Source organism: Stegostoma tigrinum, chromosome 21 (assembly GCF_030684315.1).
Source record: "Stegostoma tigrinum isolate sSteTig4 chromosome 21, sSteTig4.hap1, whole genome shotgun sequence".
Lineage (NCBI taxonomy): Eukaryota > Metazoa > Chordata > Chondrichthyes > Orectolobiformes > Stegostomatidae > Stegostoma > Stegostoma tigrinum.
The window spans coordinates 36,993,605-37,013,948 of record NC_081374.1 but is presented as its reverse complement, the minus strand read 5'-3'; the positions used below and the strand labels follow the sequence as shown (position 1 = coordinate 37,013,948).

At 43.4% G+C, this 20,344-nt stretch overlaps 1 protein-coding gene across 2 annotated transcripts in view; it reads left to right on the top strand.

The window, feature by feature from the left end:
* The window catches only part of def6a (DEF6 guanine nucleotide exchange factor a), a 140,204-nt gene that overhangs the window by 63,063 nt on the left and 56,797 nt on the right, over nucleotides 1-20,344 (top strand). The gene's annotated exons all lie outside the window — the stretch shown is intronic.

The window sequence follows — 20,344 nt, the reverse complement described above, 5'->3', positions numbered from 1 at the left end:
TTTAGATTGTGAAAACTGAAAGAACTATGGATGGTGTAAATCAGAAATGAAAACAGAAATGGCTGGACAAGCTCAGCAGGTTCTGAGGAAGGATCGTTTGACCTGAAACATTACCTTTCGTTTTTCTCCACAGATGGTGTCAGATCTGCTGAGCTTGTCCTGTTGATTTTACATTGTGTTCCTTGCTGCTTCTAATTAGTCTGAAAAAGGAGCCTTTGATACAGATGTGTTGGATACTGACCAGGATATATGTGCGTGTTAAACTGTATGTCATTTTTAGCATTAGACAAGTGTTAGATTAAATGTCATTTTAACAAAAATGTAAAATTTTCACAACTTTCCACTGAAGCTTCAAAATAAGTAAAGCATTTAAACTGGAATTTAGTGAAAAACTCAGGGGATTTGGTTAGAACATAACAGTGAAGACCAATGCAAAATATATGTACAAGTTTTCTGCTATCTCCTACTGTACATTAAATCCCCAGATTCACTTTCTACAGGATCAAGTCTCACTTTGTTAATGATTTATTAAAAATGTGTAGAAACTCTTACAAGCTGTTTTCATGAACTAACTTCCTCTTGTACTCTTATTTTCCCTCCTTATTAAACTTTTCATTGTTTGCTCCAGGTTAAATAACAGACCCGTTTCTGGTTCACGTATGTTCAGATTATCCAACAGGGCCATTAAATGTCATTCCTAATTGGGAACAATGCTGTGTTAAGTTTTGAGTGAATCTGGGGGTAGGGAATCTTTTAGAATGATAATTTGTATGATATGTTGAGATTTTCATATGTTGTACCTAACTGAGATATCACAAAATTACATATGAACCACACAATTTAGGCCATTAAGCTCCTTGAGTCTGCTCTGCCATTCAATAAGATCATGGCTGATCTGATTACTCCGCATTCCTGTCCACCCACAGTCGCATTCACCCCTTTTCTTATTGAGAATCTATCTACTTTCTCCTCTAAAAATTTTCAGAACCTTTGCTTTGACCACCTTTTGCGGCAAAGAGTTCCAAATTTGAGGAGAAAATATTCTACCTATCTCTCTCTTAAATGGACAACCCGTTATTTTTAAACAGTGACCTATAATTCTAGATTCTCGCCAAGAGTAAACATCCTTTCTACATCTCCCTGATCATGTCCCCTCATTTGCTGTATACGCCGTTTTCCAGTTTGTGAGCTAGTTTGTGCTGCATCTCAGAACTCTGCTATCTTTCATTATTGAGGTAACATGCTGCCGCTTTTATTTTTTGTACCAAAATGGACAATTTCACTTTTTCCCAGATTATACTCCATTTGCCAGATCTTTGCCCACTCACGTAATTTTTCTATAACCCATTGAAGCCTTCGTATTGTCTTCTTTACAACTAACTTTGATGTGGCACCTTATCAAATGCCTTCTGGAAATCCCAGTAACGTATATCCTCCAGTTTCCCTTTATCTGCAGCACACTGTGTTGCTCCCTTGGGTAATCCAACAAATTGGTTAAACATGATTTCCCTTCCACAAAATCAAGTTTTCATTGTCTGATTTCCTTGAACTTTTCTAAGTGCCTGGCTGTACCATCATTAATAATAGTTTGTAACACCTTCCCTATGTCAGATGTTCAGCTGACTGACTAGAAGATTCCTGCTTTCTGTTCTTTTTTTTTTCCCTTTCTTGAATAATATTACATTTGCTATTTTTCAGCCTGGTCAAGACTTCCTTAGATCTAGGCAATTTTTGAAAGAATTGAAACCAATGCAGCAAATATCTCATCAGCCAGGCTTTTTTAATATCTGAGGATGAAGTCCATCAGGACCTTGGCACGTGTCAGCCCACACTGCAACATTTGCTCAGAACCACTTCCCTAGTGATTATAATTTTCTTATATTCCTTTCCCCTCATTTCCTGATTTTTCTTGTATTCCCTACAGTGAAGACCAATGCAAAATATATGTACAAGTTTTCTGCTGTCTCCTACTGTACATTAAATCCCCAGATTCACTTTCTACAGGATCAAATCTCACTTTGTTAATGATTTATTAAAAATGTGTAGAAACTCTTACAAGCTGTTTTCATGAACTAACTTTCTCTTGTACTCTTATTTTCCCTCCTTATTTTTTCATTGTTTGCTATTTTTATGTTCTGTCCAATCTTCTGTCCCATCTTTGTGCGATTATATACTTTGTGACTTTCTTTAGCAAATTCATTTAATCACAGAACCTAAGTCCTCACTTTAGGTTTTCCTTTTTATCGGGAATATTTATTTGGTGTACTCAGATATTCCTCAGAATGACTACCACTGTATCTCGACTGACCTATCAATTAAATTAATTTGCCATAACATGGTGTGCAGCTGGATGAACACAGCAGGCCAAGCAGTATTAGAGGAGCAGGAAAGTTTGACGTTTTGGGTCAAGACCCTTCTTCAGAAAAAAAACTAATTTGCCAGTTCACTTTAGCTTTGCTTTCAAGCCCTCAGGGTTACCCTTATTTAAGTTTTAAAATTCTGGCCTTGGACTCACTATTCTTTCCTTAGAACTGAAATTAAAAATCAAATCACGTTATACTATCTGTTCCCTAGCAATCCTAAACTTGTTGCATAATACTAGGTCCTGAATGAACTGCATTTGGTTTGGCTCCAGGATGTGCTATTTTAAGAAACTCTCCAAAAGCATTTATGAACTCCTGCATCAAAGCTATCTTTTTCCATTTGTCTTTTCCAGTCTATATGTAGATTAAAATCCCTGATGGTTGTCACTACCTTTCTGCCGTGCTCTCATTATTTCTTCCTTCATACACTATTCTACCATGTGTTTATTGTTAAGGGGTCTGTACACCCCTTCCACAAGTAACCCCTTGACTTAATCACTTCTCATCTCTACCCAAAATGCTTTTAAATACTGTTATCCTGAACTTGGGTCATCCCTCTCTACTGTGCTAATACCATGATTGGAGCCACTTTTTCTTAGTTTCTGTCCTCAACTGTCAAGAATCTTTCACTATCAGTCCTGATCCGTCATTCTGCGATCACGTTTCCATGATGCCAATCAGATTGTACTTATTTTTCTTTATTCGTTAATGGGATGTGGGCATTGCTGGCTAGGCAGCATTTATTGCCTATAGGGCAGTTCAGAGTCGACCACGTTGCTGTGAGCCTGGAGTCACATGTAGGCCAGGCCAGGTGAGGATGGCAGTTTCATTCCCCAAAGGACATCAGTGAACCAGCTGGGTTTTTCGGACTATTGACAATAGATTAACAGTCGTCATTAGATTCTTATTTCCAGATATTTTATTGAATATAAATTCCACTGTCTGCCATGGCGGGATTTGCACCCGGATCCCCAGAATGTTATCTGGGTCTCCAGATTAACAGTGCAGCGATAATACCACGAGGCTATCCCCTTTATTTCCATTTGCACTCTCAGTTCATATGTTTAGTTTTGAATGGGAAGTACATTCAGAAACAGCATTAAGTTTATCCTTTTATGTTTTTTTGTAACCTCTACCCTTATCTGTTGATTTATTCTTTTCTGTTAAAATCTGTTCAGTTAGCTGGGGAGAGCAGCAATGGCTCTTGGACTGATAGCCATTTTAATATCTTTCTCTCCCACCTTGTTTCTACTGTTTGATATACACATTTTCCTAAATTGGATCTTACACCAATAGCACATAGTTTCAAACTTTCTCTACTTTCCTAGTTATATGGCTAGGTAAAACATTGATCACAGCGTGGTTCATGTGCCACCATTCCCCACCTTCCTTGGTACCAATTTCCTACTGCACCAGTCTCTGAGCCATACATTCATTTCTCTGGTTTTATTCACTCTGTGCCAATTTGCACACGGCTTGAGTAATAATCCGGAAATGATCACCTTTGAGAACTGCTTCTTAATTCGATGCTTAGATACTTAGACAGACAATGCAGAACCTTTCTCCTTGTCTCATCGTATCATTGTTAGCTACATGGGTCACAATGACCAGATCCTGCTCATCCCATTGTAAGTTCCTCTCTAAATTCTAGTACCAGGCAGGTAACATGACTTTCTGGACACTCTCTCTCTCTCTCCCCCTTTGCTGTTTAGGAGTATGCCAATCTCCCTCACTGTATACTCTGGCTGCCACCACATTTCCTTTGTGCTTGAATGGGTTCCGTCGCTTGGCATTATGATCAGTTGAGCTCCTTCAAAGAGGCTGAAAGAACCTCAAACCCCCCCACCCACCCCCCGTTGGGTGGTTGCAATGGCTGTGCCACCTGCATTCCTGCCCCTTCCCTGCCTTCACCTGCAGCAGTGTTCTCTTATTCCTGACCATGGGACAAATCAGAAAATCCTATCCTAATGAGCATTGTACAAAATATCGAGGTAGTCTTCCCTCTCCTCAATATATTGCCATATCTGCAGTTCAATCTCCAGCTTAATAATTCTGAGTCAAGGCTCCTCAATTTGCAACAATTTGTTGCAGGACATTATTTGTCCCAGACCACACTGGGATCTAGGAATTCCGCAAGTTACAGCCATGATCCATCAGCTATTCTGCCATCCTTAATGTGTTTTAATGAACTACTTCACTGTTTCGTTAGATTACTTAATTTGCTAATTTCTGTACTTTGTTAACCCTGCCATGATTCACGTACTATTTTAAACTTTAGGAATAGCATAGACCTGAACAGACACTCACTGAACAGCTAGTTTCTTCCCCTGCAGTAGAGGAAAGACCGATTTTCTACAGGCACCTCATCCCTCTCACTCCTCTATTTGTTCAACTCCCAGCACTTCTGCCAAACATGTGGAATGCAACTTAACAAATGAGATTAAAATTTTCATGTGCATTCATTACTTGGACAACGTCTGACAAAGCCGGTGGCATTACTGGATGTTTTTCAAGCTATATTTACCTGTTTAATTAATTGATGGCACACGCCTCTAGGTTAAAATCTTGTTTTGAGAAACCTGGTGCCTAGCCACAAAAAGTGCTTGAAACTGAAATAAACAGAAACAATCCTGTCAAAAAGTTATAATTATATTGTGGCCTGGTTGTAGGAAGATGTATTTGCAGTACTGGCAGGTGCCTCGATATTCCTTGGCAAAGATGTAAACCAGTACTTAATGCAAACATGCACTGCACCAAGCCTGCTGCACTCGGCAAACCAGAGGTTCAGGAGAACTGTGCCAGGCATTTGGTGGCCTGAAAATCAAAGGGATGTAGCTACTGGCAGCAGCCTAGGGGAATGGTTACAGCATTAGCAACAGGAACCTATGGTAAGTTTGAACTCATAGAATCCGTACGGTGTGGAAGCAAGCCACTCCGCCCATTGAGTCCACACACAGGAAATGACATCACCAACCCAAGCAAACCTAAACACATAAATAGAAAGCGGGACATAACACCGGTGCTTCACCAGAGGCCCACTGATGATGTTGCCTAGAATGGTGACGAAACGTCTGAAAACGAACCTTCCAGCTCAGTGAGCAAACTTGCATCAAGAACAGGGAGAATGTGTAAACTCCACACAGATAGTCGTCCAAGGCTGGAACTGGACCTGGGTCATTGGTGCTGTGAGGTAGCTGTGCTGACCGCTGAGCCAGCATGCTGCCGAAAGTAAGGTAAAGTAAAGTTGCCATAGAATTAGAGGACCAAATGATTCATTAGAGTCAGAGATGATTGGTGCATTTAACCTGAGGCTCACTGTGACTAGGGGGTGAGTTTGAGAAGGTGGGACCTTTTGTGGTAGCCTGAAGGAGTGCAGGAGTTATACCTGCTGCGTGGGCATCGCGCTGTGTTGGAAACCAGCCATCCAGTCAACTGAGCTAATCAATCCCCATTCTCACTCTTGTCTTGATGCCAACCAATTAGTTGGAGAGAGTAGCAATGGCTTTTGGACTGATACCGAGCAGCCAGACCAAAACTAAGAGAGAGCCATGCCTTGGAAGATGGATTGTTAAAGCAGACACACTGAGTGAAGATGGAATGATTGTGTCCAAGGCACCAGCTGAAGTAGAGAGGATGGGAAGAATTGGTGGGTGTGGGTGTGGAGGTTTGTTCATTGTGATTCCGATCAGTACTGTGGACAGGCAGCAATTGGACTGGAGGGGCTGGAAGTGGTGGTGTAAGATGACGTATGGACAGAGAGAGACAGAAAGCAGAGAAAATATTTCTGAGATCTTGCGATATGAAATGCATGTTTTGGCTCTGTGCTTCCATAATACCCATGTGTCACTGATGTAAATAACCTGTAACCACCACACCTAACTGGTCATCAGAGCTGCGAACCAGCAAACTATCATCCTTTTCACTGGTGAAATGCCAGCCTCACATTGTGTTGCAGTGCAGCTAACATCAGGAGCTGAGCAGAGATAATGGGAACTGCAGATGCTGGAGAATTCCAAGATAATCAAATGTGAGGCTGGATGAACACAGCAGGCCAAGCAGCATCTCAGGAGCACAAAAGAGCTTCTTGTGCTCCTGAGATGCTGCTTGGCCTGCTGTGTTCATCCAGCCTCACATTTGATTATCAGGAGCTGAGCAGACTGGGTGTTTTAACCTGCGTCCCTTTGTTCTGTGATACTGCTGGTCCACTCCTAACAGACAGCTTCAGCACAAATCTTAACTACAGTAAAGTCCTACTGTTCTCAGGGGACAGATTCCCAGAGAATGTTGCAATCAATGATTTCCATAAATGGCAAATGAACATGACACACCCGCATCTGCACTTTTACTACACAAAGTAAATGTTTGTCTTTAAAACCGTGATCAGTGAACGTTAGGTTTGTGGTGGGTGAAAAGTGATGCAGTAAATATTGCATGGGTAAGAGAATTCACAAAGGGTTGTGAATGGAGTCATGGGATAAATGGTTGTAATGGGCTCATGAATGACAGGCCCTTACTGCACTTTGAATTTGAGTATTTGTGCATTGTTTATGTTAGGTTAAACATGATCTAACGACTACCACATGACAAATGCACTGTCAAGTCACCAAGACTGATGCGGCTGGAATGCACCGGGAACCCTGTCAGCTATTTTCTTCAATGTTCTTTCCCATGGAACTGGGGTGACACATGAATAGAAGGTCTGAAGCAATTCTTATAGGCCAGCCCTGTGAAGGAATGACAGATCTCTTCATGTTTTTTAAACAGTATTAACCAACTATCATCTGGGAGCAAATTGACTTCAACCTTTTGCCAAGGATTGATGGATCCTAAAGGGAAAGTCAGTTATGCACGGTCTTATCATTTCCTACATGGCACAACACTGATCGGTGCACAAATTAGAGCAAATATTGATTCGCCTGATGCAAGTTTGGAGCTGCGGAATTTGGATTTACAATTCCTAGGTTTTGTTCCTGTGTATGTCTTGTAACAAAGACTGATCATTCTGCAGATCCTTTCAGTGGCAATGCAGTAATCTTTGCACAGCTAATATGGCTGATTGCTGCCATCTTACTGCATTGACCCACCCTTTGTACGTTAACGAAAAACAATTGCCTAACCTCTTTGGTTACAGCTAGATGTGGCCTGAGGCATGATGAGATTTCTTGAAGCTCAGGCACCTGACCAGCATTACCCTGCTTTTTTTTGTTCTCCACAGCTCTGAGTTCTTGAGTATTTCCAGCATTGTTTGCATTTCTGCCTTCCACAGTCTGCAGTTTTCTGCTTTTCGACATCACACGCACTCAGCTGGGTTTCTGCAAATGCTGCTGATGTCATTTGTAAATTTAATATTGCTTCCCAGCAACCAACAGGATTGTGGCTCAGCGGCACAGTTTTGAAAACTAGTGCTTCAAACCGTATACAGCTCTGCAGCAGATACCAGGTTAAGTACATTGCGATGGTTGTGGTTATAGCCTATGTGATGCAGAAACCACAGCACCAATAATGTTGAAGACAAGAATAGAATTACTGAGACATTACAGCACAGGAGGAGAGCAGGAAAAAAGTCAATTTGCAGTCATGAAAATAAGTGGAACTTTTCACAATGTCTTTGCCTGACCTGCTTTCATTGGGCAATGGGGTGCTTAGGACCATTTAAACCTTATGGACATAAGGATGTGGGATTTATTCAGATGCTTTTGACTTTTTTTTGCATTCACCGATACAATTAACAACACTGCAATTTGGATCAGTCCAGCCCCAGTTCTCTTGCCCAATGTACAATGGCAACTACAGAAATACCGGGTTGTCATGGCATTGCTCTGACAGCAGTCTTAGCACCTGCATCTCTTTCCTCGGTTAGTAACTTGCAATCCACAGTTTATTAAAGTTTTGGAGAGTCATACTGTTAACCCAAGACAACGAAATGTGAGGCTGGATGAACACAGCAGGCCAAGCAGCATCTCAGGAGCACAAAAGCTGACGTCTCGGGCCTAGACCCTTCATCAGAGAGGGGGATGGGGAGAGGGCTCTGGAATAAATAGGGAGAGAGGGAGAGGTGGACCGAAGATGGAGAGAAAAGAAGATAGGTGGAGAGAGTGTAGGTGGGGAGGTAGGGAGGGGATAGGTCAGTCCAGGGAAGACGGACAGGTCAAGGAGGTGGGATGAGGTTAGTAGGTAGGAGATGGAGGTGCGGCTTGGGGTGGGAGGAAGGGATGGGTGAGAGGAAGAACAGGTTAGGGAGGCAGAGACAGGTTGGACTGGTTTTGGGATGCAGTGCGTGGAGGGGAAGAGCTGGGCTGGTTTTGGGATGCAGTGGGGGAAGGGGAGATTTTGAAGCTGGTGAAGTCCACATTGATACCATTGGGCTGCAGGGTTCCCAAGCGGAATATGAGTTGCTGTTCCTGCAACCTTCGGGTGGCATCATTGTGGCACTGCAGGAGGCCCATCATGGACATGTCATCTAGAGAATGGGAGGGGGAGTGGAAATGGTTTGCGACTGGGAGGTGCAGTTGTTTATTGCGAACCGAGCGGAGGTGTTCTACAAAGCGGTCCCCAAGCCTCCGCTTGGTTTCCCCAATGTAGAGGAAGCCACACCGGGTACAGTGGATGCAGTATACCACGTTGGCAGACGTGCAGGTGACCCTCTGCTTAATGTGGAAAGTCACCTTGGGGCCTAGGATAGGGGTGAGGGAGGAGGTGTGGGGGCAAGTGTAGCATTTCCTGCGGTTGCAGGGGAAGGTGCCGGGTGTGGTGGGGTTGGAGGGCAGTGTGGAGCGAACAAGGGAGTCACGGAGAGAGTGGTCTCTCCGGAAAGCAGACAGGGGTGGGGATGGAAAAATGTCTTGGGTGGTGGGGTTGGATTGTAGATGGCGGAAGTGTCGGAGGATGATGCGTTGTATCCGGAGGTTGGTGGGGTGGTGTGTGAGAACGAGGGGGATCCTCTTTGGGCGGTTGTGGTGGGGGCGGGGTGTGAGGGATGTGTTGCGGGAAATGCGGTCAAGGGCGTTCTAGACCACTGTGGGGGGAAAGTTGCGGTCCTTGAAGAACTTGGACATCTGGGATGTGCGGGAGTGGAATGCCTCATCGTGGGAGCAGATGCGGCGGAGGCGGAGGAATTGGGAATAGGGGTTGGAATTTTTGCAGGAGGTTAGGTGGGAGGAGGTGTATTCTAGGTAGCTGTGGGAGTCGGGCTTGAAATGGACATCATCTCAGGCAACCAGCTTGTAACTGGAGACTGAGAGATCCAGGAAGGTGAGGGATGTGCTGGAGATGGCCCAGGTGAACTGAAGGTTGGGGTTGAAGGTGTTGGTGAAGTGGATGAACTGTTCGAACTCCTCTGGGGAGCAAGAGGCGGTGCCGATACAGTCATCAATGTAACGGAGGAAGAGGTGGGGTTTGGGGCCAGTGTAGTTGCGGAAGAGGGACTGTTCCACGTAACCTACAAAGAGGCAGGCATAGCTGGGGCCCATGTGGGTGCCCATGGCCACCCCCTTAGTCTGTAGGAAGTGGGAGGAGTGAAAAGAGAAGTTGTTGAGGGTGAGGACGAGTTCGGCTAGGCGGATGAGAGTGTCGGTGGAGGGGGACTGGTTGGGCCTGCAGGACAGGAAGAAGCGGAGGGCCTTGAGGCCATCTGCATGCGGAATGCAGGTATATAGGGACTGCACGTCCATGGTGAAAATGAGGTGTTGGGGGCCAGGGAATTGGAAGTCCTGGAGGAGGTGGAGGGTGTGGGTGGTGTCACGGACGTAGGTGGGGAGTTCCTGGACCAAAGGGGAGAAAATGGAGTCCAGATAGGTGGAGATGAGTTCGGTGGGGCAGGAGCAGGCTGAGACGATGGGTTGACCAGGGCAGGCAGGTTTGTGGATTTTGGGAAGGAGATAGAAACGGGCCGTGCGGGGTTGGGGAACAATGAGGTTGGAGGCTGTGGGTGGGAGGTCCCCTGAGGTGATGAGGTCATGAATGGTGTTGGAGATGATGGTTTGGTGCTCGGGTGTGGGGTCATGATCGAGGGGGCGGTAGGAGGTGGTGTCGGAGAGTTGGCATCTGGCCTCGGCGATGTAGAGGTCAGTGCACCATACTACCACAGCGCCACCCTTGTCTGCGGGTTTGATGGTGAGGTTGGGGTGGGAGCGGAGGGCTGCCCATTCTGCAGGGGAGAGGTTTGGAGTGGGTGAGAGGGGTGGAGAGGTTGAGGCAGTTAATGTCTCGACGGCAGTTAGAGATGAAGAGGAATTTGCTGAAATAAGGCACCGTTGTTTGTGGCAGAGTCTATCTTAGTTGGAAAAGAAGGTTGCTGATTTGCTCGGATTGTTTTGAAGACGTTACAAGATAAGCGTCGGCTTGATTCCTGGCTGTGGATTTGTGTGGAGTCTAGCAATCAGCCCCTGCCAAAGCAATCAGTGTGGTGGATCATTTGCTTTATTTTTGTTGTTTTCATAAATGACCTGGATATAGGTGTTGATGCTAAAGCCTGCAAATACATTGGCAATACAAATATTTTAGCAAGCGTTAGGATTGCAGATGAGAACAATGTTCTGCAAACAGATTTAGATGCGCCGGAGAATGAACTAAACCCTGGAAAGTGGTATTTAATCCAAATAATTTCTATTCTAAGCTTATGGGCAGAGGCAACTCTAAATATATTTAACGCTTAAATGAAGCAGAAGTGAATGGATTATGAAAGGAAGGAACTTGGTGTTACAGTTAATAATTCTTTAAAAGGTTCATGACCAGTTCCAAGAAGCCAAGGCATAAAGGCTATATTTTATAGGCCTGCTTGATGCACAGGATACCATGTTGTCAATGCCCAAGACCCAGGTTAAACTGCACTTGGAGTGCAGTGCCTGCTTTTGGTTCTCTGATGTGATGGGTAACGTAGGGGTATTGGAATAAATCCAGAAGAGATCTACAAGATGTGTAGCTTTATAAACATGGCTTCACAGAGCTACAAAACTGACGCTACTTCGCCCTCAGCTCTTGATACCAGGACTGCACATCAAGCCACCCTCTCCAGGATTATTAATGACCTCATCTCTGCGGATCCTCCCTCCAGAATCCCACTACTTCAAATTTCGCTCCCAAAGTGTACAAAAGGATCTTCCTTGGTGAGGCTTAGCATACCAGCCTGCTTCTACCCTACAGGACTGAGTCCTTCCTGTCACATATCTATTTCTTTCTCCCCATATCCAGTTTCTTCCTACTTAGACAGTTCCCAATTACCTGAGCCTGTGCCTTTGATCTTCATCACAGCCATCCGCTCTCTCTAGTCCCCACTTTTCTCACTGACAATCTGAGGGCTCCCTGTTTCTTCCTCAAACAGAAGACCTACCATGTCCACATCTGCCACCTGGCTAAAGTTTTTCTTCACTTTGAAACTCTTTTTCCTTTAATTCTCCTAATTCCCTCCAAATAAAAGATGTCATAGAGGATGTTCCCATTGGTCCAAGGTGTGTCTGCCTCATTCCAGCCCCAGCTTGGATTCACACTATCACCTTTTTTGTCTAGTACATTGATCACTTTTATCATTGCAGTTCTCTCCGTGTAGTGGAAATATTCATCTACTTTGCTTCCAATTTCTACTTAAGAGTCCACCACCAACACTTCCTTTCCTCACCGTCTCCGACTCTTTATCTGGGGATACTCTGTCAGCAGTTTGCACTATATACCCACTTGCTCTCACATTCCTCACACCCTTCTTCAGATATTGACTACTCTGCATTCTTAGTATCTCCATTTCCACTGCTCCAGTTTCATAAATTCCCTTCATTGTGGAAACAGGCCATTTGGCCTAACAAGTCCACACTACCCCTCCAAAAAGCATCTCACCCTGACTCATTCCTCTACCTCTGCATTTCCCCCTGTCTAACCCAAACATCCCTGGACACTGGGCAATTTAATATGGCCAAACCACCTAGCCTGCACATCTTTGGACTGTGGGAAGAAACCAGAGTACCCAGAGGAAGCCCACGCACAAACTTGACAGAGACAGCCGCTAGAGGGTGGAATTGAACCTGGGACCCTGGCGCTGTGAGGAAGCAGTGCTGACCACTGAGCCACTATACCATCCCTTCGAATGATGCAGTCGTGCAAGAAGTGTGGGGATCTGTGTCCATAGGCTCTCACTCACCTGGCCGGCCGCATTCATCTTCAGTCTTTATTTTTGTTCAAGTTCTTCATTTCTCTCTTGTATCAAAGCCCATCTTTTCTGCGGCTACAGTAGAGGAAGGCGGTAGCGAGGGCCTGCCGTGGCAACAGCAGCATGGTGGACATGGATGTCTGTTCCTCGTGGCCGCGGTTTTGTCAAAGGCTCTGCACTGCTGAGTCTGGTCCATTCCTCCTGGCGGTGGTGCAGCAGTTTCAGCAGTGGTTCCTTTTGGCTATGGCAGCAATGTGGCTGCTCCCAGGCGATGGCTTCAGCGTTAGCGCCTCGGTGGGTCTGGTCTGCCCCTGTTTGCCATGGCGGCGATCCAGTGACCTCATAATGGGCTGGTCCTTAAATCTTTGCTTTGGTGTAGCGCAGAAACCCAGCAGCCATGGAGGGAACGAAAGATGATTTTTGTCCAAAGTCTGTCTCAATTGTTTCTTTTTATAATTTCTGAGATTAAAGTGGTGCCGAATTGTGGCGACACCTTACTGTATTTTCATAAACACAAGAGCCAGTGTTCCAATTCAGCATTTCGGATGTGACTTCTTTCTTTTCTTCAATCAAGGATTGCTCCTTTCAGTGGTTGACACAAATCTTGTCTGTTACAATCCCTCCTAAATCCATGATAGAGATCCCCTTGTCCCCACTTTCTCACCTGCCACTTTCTATATAAACAGAATACCTTCTCTCTGTTGTGTCTAGTCTGATGCCACCATCAAACCCATCTGTCCATCTTTGCTTCCCGAATTTCAATTGACTGTTGCCTCCTCGATGTCCTAGTCCATCTCTCCATCAGCCTAAACACTGGGTTCTGGGTTTGAGTCAAACGAGACTCAAGATGTTAACTCTGTTTCTGTCTCCACAGATGCTGCCAAACCTCCAACAATCTGTGTTCATTTCAGATTTCCATCTTGTCAGTATTTTGCTTTTATTATAGTTTTAAAATCTGGATGCTGTAGTTGTATGACATTGGCAGCTCAGTGGTTAGCACTGCTGCCGGAGCGCCAGGGACCCAGGTTCGATTCCACCCTTGGGCGACTGTCTGTGTGGAGTTTGCACATTCTCCCTGTGTCTGCGTGGGTTTCCTCCGGGTGCTCCAGTTTTCTCTCTCAGTCCAAAGATGTGCAGGCTAGGTGGATTAGCCGAGCTAAATTGCCCATAGTGTTCAGGGATGTGTAGATTAGGGGGATGGGTCTGGGTGGGATGCTCTGAGGGTCAGTGTGGATTTCTTGGACCAAAGGCCTTGTTTCCACACTGTAGGGATTCTATGAATTCTATGAGTGATTTTGGTAATAAAGTAATTAATGACTCTCCTCTGGAGCTGTTCAGTAATTTTGAAGATTGGCTGTTTGTCAGGACAGATGTGCAATGTGTTCAATTAAAGCTACAAAATTAGTTTGCTTTATTCTTGAAATTATTTAATTCTATTGTTAGTTTGATGGTTGGTAAATTAAAGGTCAATTATTTAGCCAGGTTATCTTTGATATTGCAAAATGGTTAAACTTTAAAAGGTTGTTCTCAAGTTAGTGTGGTTGTTTTGATGTGATATGTGTGTGTTTTCGTAGTGAACATTGTTATGTAACACAGTCGGAGAACATGCCATGTCACAAGAAAAATGAACATATTACTGTGTAAAATGTATTTATTTGTGTTGTTGAAGTGTAGATGAGTTTCCCTTTAAACTTAGGTTACTTGCTCTGCATTGATGGAAGGGTCAGGTTAATTATTGAGTGAAAGGTTTGGTTATGGGTAGGTCAGTTACAGTACAAAAATTCTTATACATATGTAAGCCATGGTTCTAATATTGGGATCCTTGAAGGTGAAAACTGATTCTCTCATGGTTTAGGCAATTCAACTAGTTTGAAACATCCTTGAAACAATTGCAGGAGCTCCACAGATTGAAATGCCTGTCAATTCAAATCCTAAGCACCCTGTCAATCATATAAATAAGTGAGTCGTTTGGAAGCCTTGTTTCTGTTTGAACAATGTGATGTCGCTACTGTCCGGTCCATGACCTCACTGTTGCGTGAACACAACTCTAGCACTTTTTAAAAAACTTCTGAGACTAAAACTAACAATTTTAGTAATTGTTTGCTCTAAACCCTTGAGCAACTACCGCGGCAACTGTCACCACTTTCTTCCCCAATTGTTGCTACTGGATTTAAAGAGGAAGTCAGAAGTCACATTTAGGCACTGATATATTCCTTCAGTCACCTGACAGAATGTAAAGCTTAAATGTGGACAAAAACATTGTTTTGTTTCATTTCCAGCGCTGCAACAACTACATGCATTAAAATAGCACTTTTTAACATAGTAGATCATGCTGAGACCACAGAGAAATTTAACATGAGTCACCTATGGCCATTTAAACAAAGTATATGTTTCATTGGATTCAGACTGTCACTGATGGTGTCAGAATTCATTGCCCTTCTCTAATTTACACTTTGAGAAGGTTGGAGAGCTGCTTTCTTGAACCACTGCAGTCCATGTGATGTAGGTAGACTACAGTGCTGTTAGGAAGAGGAATTCCAAAGATTGACTCAATTACAGTAAAGGAACTGCGATATACTTCCAAGTCAGGACGGTGAGTGATTTAGGGGGAGGAGTTTGCAGATGTTCCATGTGTCTGCTGCCCTTGTCCTTCAAGATGGTAGGTACAGTCGATTTGGAAAGTATTGTGGAAGGAAGATAGGCCCGATTGAAAGATTGATGATCAAAAGCACTACCAAAGAGAGAGGTTTTAAGGACAATCTGGTCAGAGGTAATGTTTTGGAACAAACTGAGTCCTGAAGAGTAACTCGACCTGGAACTTTAACTCTGATTTCTCTCCAAAGATACCGCCTGACCTGCCTAGCTTTTCCAGCAATTTTCTGACTTCTGGCATCTGCAGTTCCTTCAGTTTTTAGTTTAGGGAGGGAACTACAGGCGTGAAGGCCAAAGCAGCTCAAGACATGGCCGCCAGTGGTGGTTCATTTAAAATCGCAGAAGGTCATGAGGTCAGAATTATCTGGGTGTGGATGTCTGGAAGGGTTGTGGAGCTGGTGGGACAGAGTCCCCGAGGGTGAGATCATAGATTCGAAATTAAAGAGCAGAAGTTTGAAGTTGAGGCACTGACTGATCAGGAACCAGTGTATACAGGGGTGCGAGTTGAGCTAGACCTACCCTGCGTAGGACACAGGCAGCAAAACGTAGAATACCAGGGATAGGGCAGACAGGAGGTTCTAGGGCGCAATGGACTGTTTTCAGTACATTACTTCTGGGAGAGTAGATGAGAATCTGTCATGATAAAAATTGTGTTTTCATTGACTTGTACTTTTGTATTGCTTGAAACTACATATAAATAAGACCACTTGAATGAAAATCCATTTGAATAGTTCCAGGTTAAAGAGCTAAGTGTTGAGGCTAAGGACTATGGAATTGATATTTTAAAAATTCCAAGACAGAAAATGCTGAAGAAACCCATCAGGTCTGGCAGCATTTGTGGAGAAACATAGTTAACATCTGAGGTTCTCTATAGCATTTTCTGATTTTATTTCAGATTTTGAGCATCGCAGTATTTTGCTTTTGGAAACTTAAATGTGTGAATTGGCCATAATTATCACATTCAATGTTAGTCATCTTATGCCCTTGTAAAAGACAGCCTGAATTCAATCAAAGTGAGTGGATGATTGTACTAATATAACTGAGCTAGAATCAAACAGCATATTCCGTAATGTGAGAAATGAAGCGCTATTTCACAGCTGTGTTTATAAAGTGAATGATATCTTTGTTTTCTGCTTTGAGAAAGATATAGAAGTGTATATGGAGGCTTATTATTGCCCTATTCTTTGTTATTGTATATGTTTTGTGGGGAAGATAGTGGTATAGTGGTAATGTCATAAGGCTGGTGATCCAGAGAGTGAGGCTAATGCTATGGGGATAAGGGTTCAAATCCCACCATGGCTACTGACAGAATTTAAATTCTATCAGTAAAAATCTGGAATTGTAAGGTAGTCTCAGTGATGGTGACCAGAAGAATGATCTTTGATTATTGTAAAAAAAAAACACCTCTTAAGAAGGAAATTGCCATCCTTACCTAGTCTGGCCTACAACAATATGGCTGACTGTTAACTGTTGTCGGACATAAGCGAGCAAGCCACTCAGGTCAAGGACAATTAGGGATGGGTGACAAATGCTAGCCTTGCCACCAGGTTCCATATCCAATGAAAAGAAAAAAAAAATCAAAATAAAGCAATTTCTTGGCCAAAGCCTACATTTTGCTTTGAGGGTTTTACTGATCTGCTTTCCAAGAAAAATGAATCATATGGCTCCCTGATGCACTCTGATTGCCCAGTGTATCGAGAGAAAGTTCTTTGTTACGTGGCCCAGGTCTTGAAATTGTTTATGTGAAATTTGATTATAAGAGCATGAAGTGACATGGAAACCAATAACATAGCTTGTGTACAATTCCGAAAACATGACAGTATTATGATGAAGAAAAAATGCTCCGAATATGGCATCATAAGTCATTGCACACAAAACATGAACTGTGAGTAAAAACCAAAATAACTGCGGATGCTGTAAATCAGGAACAAATACAAAATTGCTGGAAAAGCTCAGCAGGTCTGGCAGCATCTGTGGAGGAGAAAGCAGAGTTAACGTTTCGGGTCTGGTGATCCTTCCTCTGAAGTGGGAGTATTCGAGTTGGAGAGGAGAACTGGATATTAATCCAGTATCCCAGTGTATTGCCAGACACCCCGTTAATAATGAGAGTACAACAATGCAATTTACTGAATCATTTGTAGGACTGCGAGCAATTATACCCCTGTAGTTCTACCGTGAAAAGTTCATTGAAAGAATTACACATGACATTAGAATACATAGGGGAGACTACTTTCTAATCTCTGTTGCAAAGTTAATCTGTTAACAAACTGTTTTCCTGTAGTGTTTCTGTATAACTGGACCCACTTGAAAGAATAGGTAATTTGTCGGCAAAAGTTATCCAATCATTCCTTTAATCAGCCTTGTTATAAATCTGCTAAATTCCCTGTTACACCTACAAACTGTATCATTTGAAACATTATAGCTACAGGATCAACTGATCCAATCTGGACCCTCTTCCTCCAAGCTCAAGAACTGGGTGCTTAATCTTCCTCCAAACGTTGCTGATCTCAGCCTGCAATGTTGTAGCTGACTGATATCTCCCATAATTGCTGAAAAGGCACAAGTGATAAAAATGTAAATAGGAAGCGATCACCACTAGAATTTGTTGAGTTGACTCAATTGTATGTGGGACCTTTTTTAGTTCAGTTCATTCAGACAGTCCAGTTCGTGGAATAATCTGAAAAATGGAGACTAACTAATGAAAAAAAAGTTTATGCACTGAGATTTCAGATACCAAGTTTCATACTCCTGTAGTAATTGCAGTTGGAACTGAGTTAGAAAGTGAATAGCAAACACGATGCAGTAGACATTATAACTAAATAATAGAACATAGAACATAGAACATAGAACAGTACAGCACAGACAGGCCCTTCAGCCCACAATGTTGTGCCGACCATTGATCCTCATGGATGCACCCTCAAATTTCTGTGACCATATGCATGTCCAGCAGTCTCTTAAATGACCCCAATGACCTTGCTTCCACAACTGCTGCTGGCAACGCATTCCATGCTCTCACAACTCTCTGCGTAAAGAACCTGCCTCTGACATCCCCTCTATACTTTCCACCAACCAGCTTAAAACTATGACCCCTCGTGCTAGCCATTTCTGCCCTGGGAAATAGTCTCTGGCTATCGACTCTATCTATGCCTCTCATTATCTTGTATACCTCAATTAGGTCCCCTCTCCTCCTCCTTTTCTCCAATGAAAAGAGACCGAGCTCAGTCAACCTCTCTTCATAAGATAAGCCCTCCAGTCCAGGCAGCATCCTGGTAAACCTCCTCTGAACCCTCTCCAAAGCATCCACATCTTTCCTATAATAGGGCGCCCAGAACTGGACGCAGTATTCCAAGTGCGGTCTAACCAAAGTTTTATAGAGCTGCAACAAGATCTCACGACTCTTAAACTCAATCCCCCTGTTAATGAAAGCCAAAACACCATATGCTTTCTTAACAACCCTGTCCACTTGGGTGGCCATTTTAAGGGATCTATGTATCTGCACACCAAGATCCCTCTGTTCCTCCACGCTGCCAAGAATCCTATCCTTAATCCTGTACTCAGTTTTCAAATTCGACCTTCCAAAATGCATCACCTCGCATTTATCCAGGTTGAACTCCATCTGCCACCTCTCAGCCCATCTCTGCATCCTGTCAATGTCCCGCTGCAGCCTACAACAGCCCTCTATACTGTCAACGACACCTCCGACCTTTGTGTCGTCTGCAAACTTGCTGACCCATCCTTCAATTCCCTCGTCCAAGTCATTAATAAAAATTACAAACAGTAGAGGCCCAAGGACAGAGCCCTGTGGAACCCCACTCACCACTGACTTCCAGGCAGAATATTTTCCTTCTACTACCACTCGCTGTCTTCTGTTGGCCAGCCAATTCTGTATCCAAGCAGCTAAGTTCCCCTGTATCCCATTCCTCCTGACCTTCTGAATGAGCCTTCCATGGGGAACCTTATCAAATGCCTTACTGAAGTCCATATACACCACATCCACAGCTTGACCCTCATCAACCTTACTAGTCACATCCTCAAAAAACTCGATAAGGTTTGTAAGGCATGACCTACCCCTCACAAAGCCGTGTTGACTGTATTTGATCAAGCCATGCTCTTCCAGATGGTCATAAATCTTATCCCTCAGAATCCTTTCTAACACCTTGCAGACGACAGACGTGAGACTTACCGGTCTATAATTGCCGGGGATTTCCCTATTTCCTTTCTTGAAGAGAGGAATTACATTTGCCTCTCTCCAGTCCTCAGGTACGACTCCAGTGGAGAGCGAGGATGCAAAGATCTTCGCAATGTCATATTGTTTAAAAAAACTCCATGACTGAATGAAAACAAAATCAAAACAAAGCCCCTCTTTTTTAAATCCTGCAACTTTAAATTGGTTTATAGGGATTAGCAGAATATTTATCGATCAATAATTAATATGTTCGATCAGAATCTACAAGTTTCTTGTATCTATAGGTGAGTTATTCAGCTTTCCAGTTCATTTTTTTCTAGTCTTCCTAAAAGATTAATACTAGTGCTGAACCCATGTGACTGAACAGCAAGATTAATTCTCAGCTTTTCTCTGATTAATTATGTTCTTGATTAAATGCTATTTTTAATAAACCTTGCTTTTTTGACATCTTGCTTCTATTGCCTTTGTTCTTCACTGGCACACAGTTAAAATGCTGTCCTTAGCAGGGGCTTGCAAGTGATTTACAAGGGAGAGGAGAGGGGAGGTGCTCACATGTCCTTCTGTATTGGAGTTGAAGATTCTTTGTAGGCAAGTACATGGCATTTCCTCAATGCTTAATTAAATGGGAAGAGTTAGAATGCAGCAAAACAATTAACCAACTATTGGCTATGCTAGCTTCAGTAGAACTTTGCAAAGTGTCAGTGATTTGTCAAGTGTGGGTTTTGTTTATGATGCAGCTGTTTTCTTAAAAAAAAAACTGTCCAGATTCAAAACCAGGCTTTGAAACACTGAGTTATTTTTCTCATCAATGTGATCTGAATTGGTCAGGTGATGTGATAATGGGAACTGCAGATGCTGGAGAATCCAAGATAACAAAGTGTGAAGCTGGATGAACACAGCAGGCCAAGCAGCATCTCAGGTGCTCCTGAAATGCTGCTTGGCCTGCTGCGTTCATCCAGCTTCACACTTCATTATCTTGGTCTGGTAATGTGCTGAGTTCTACCCCAG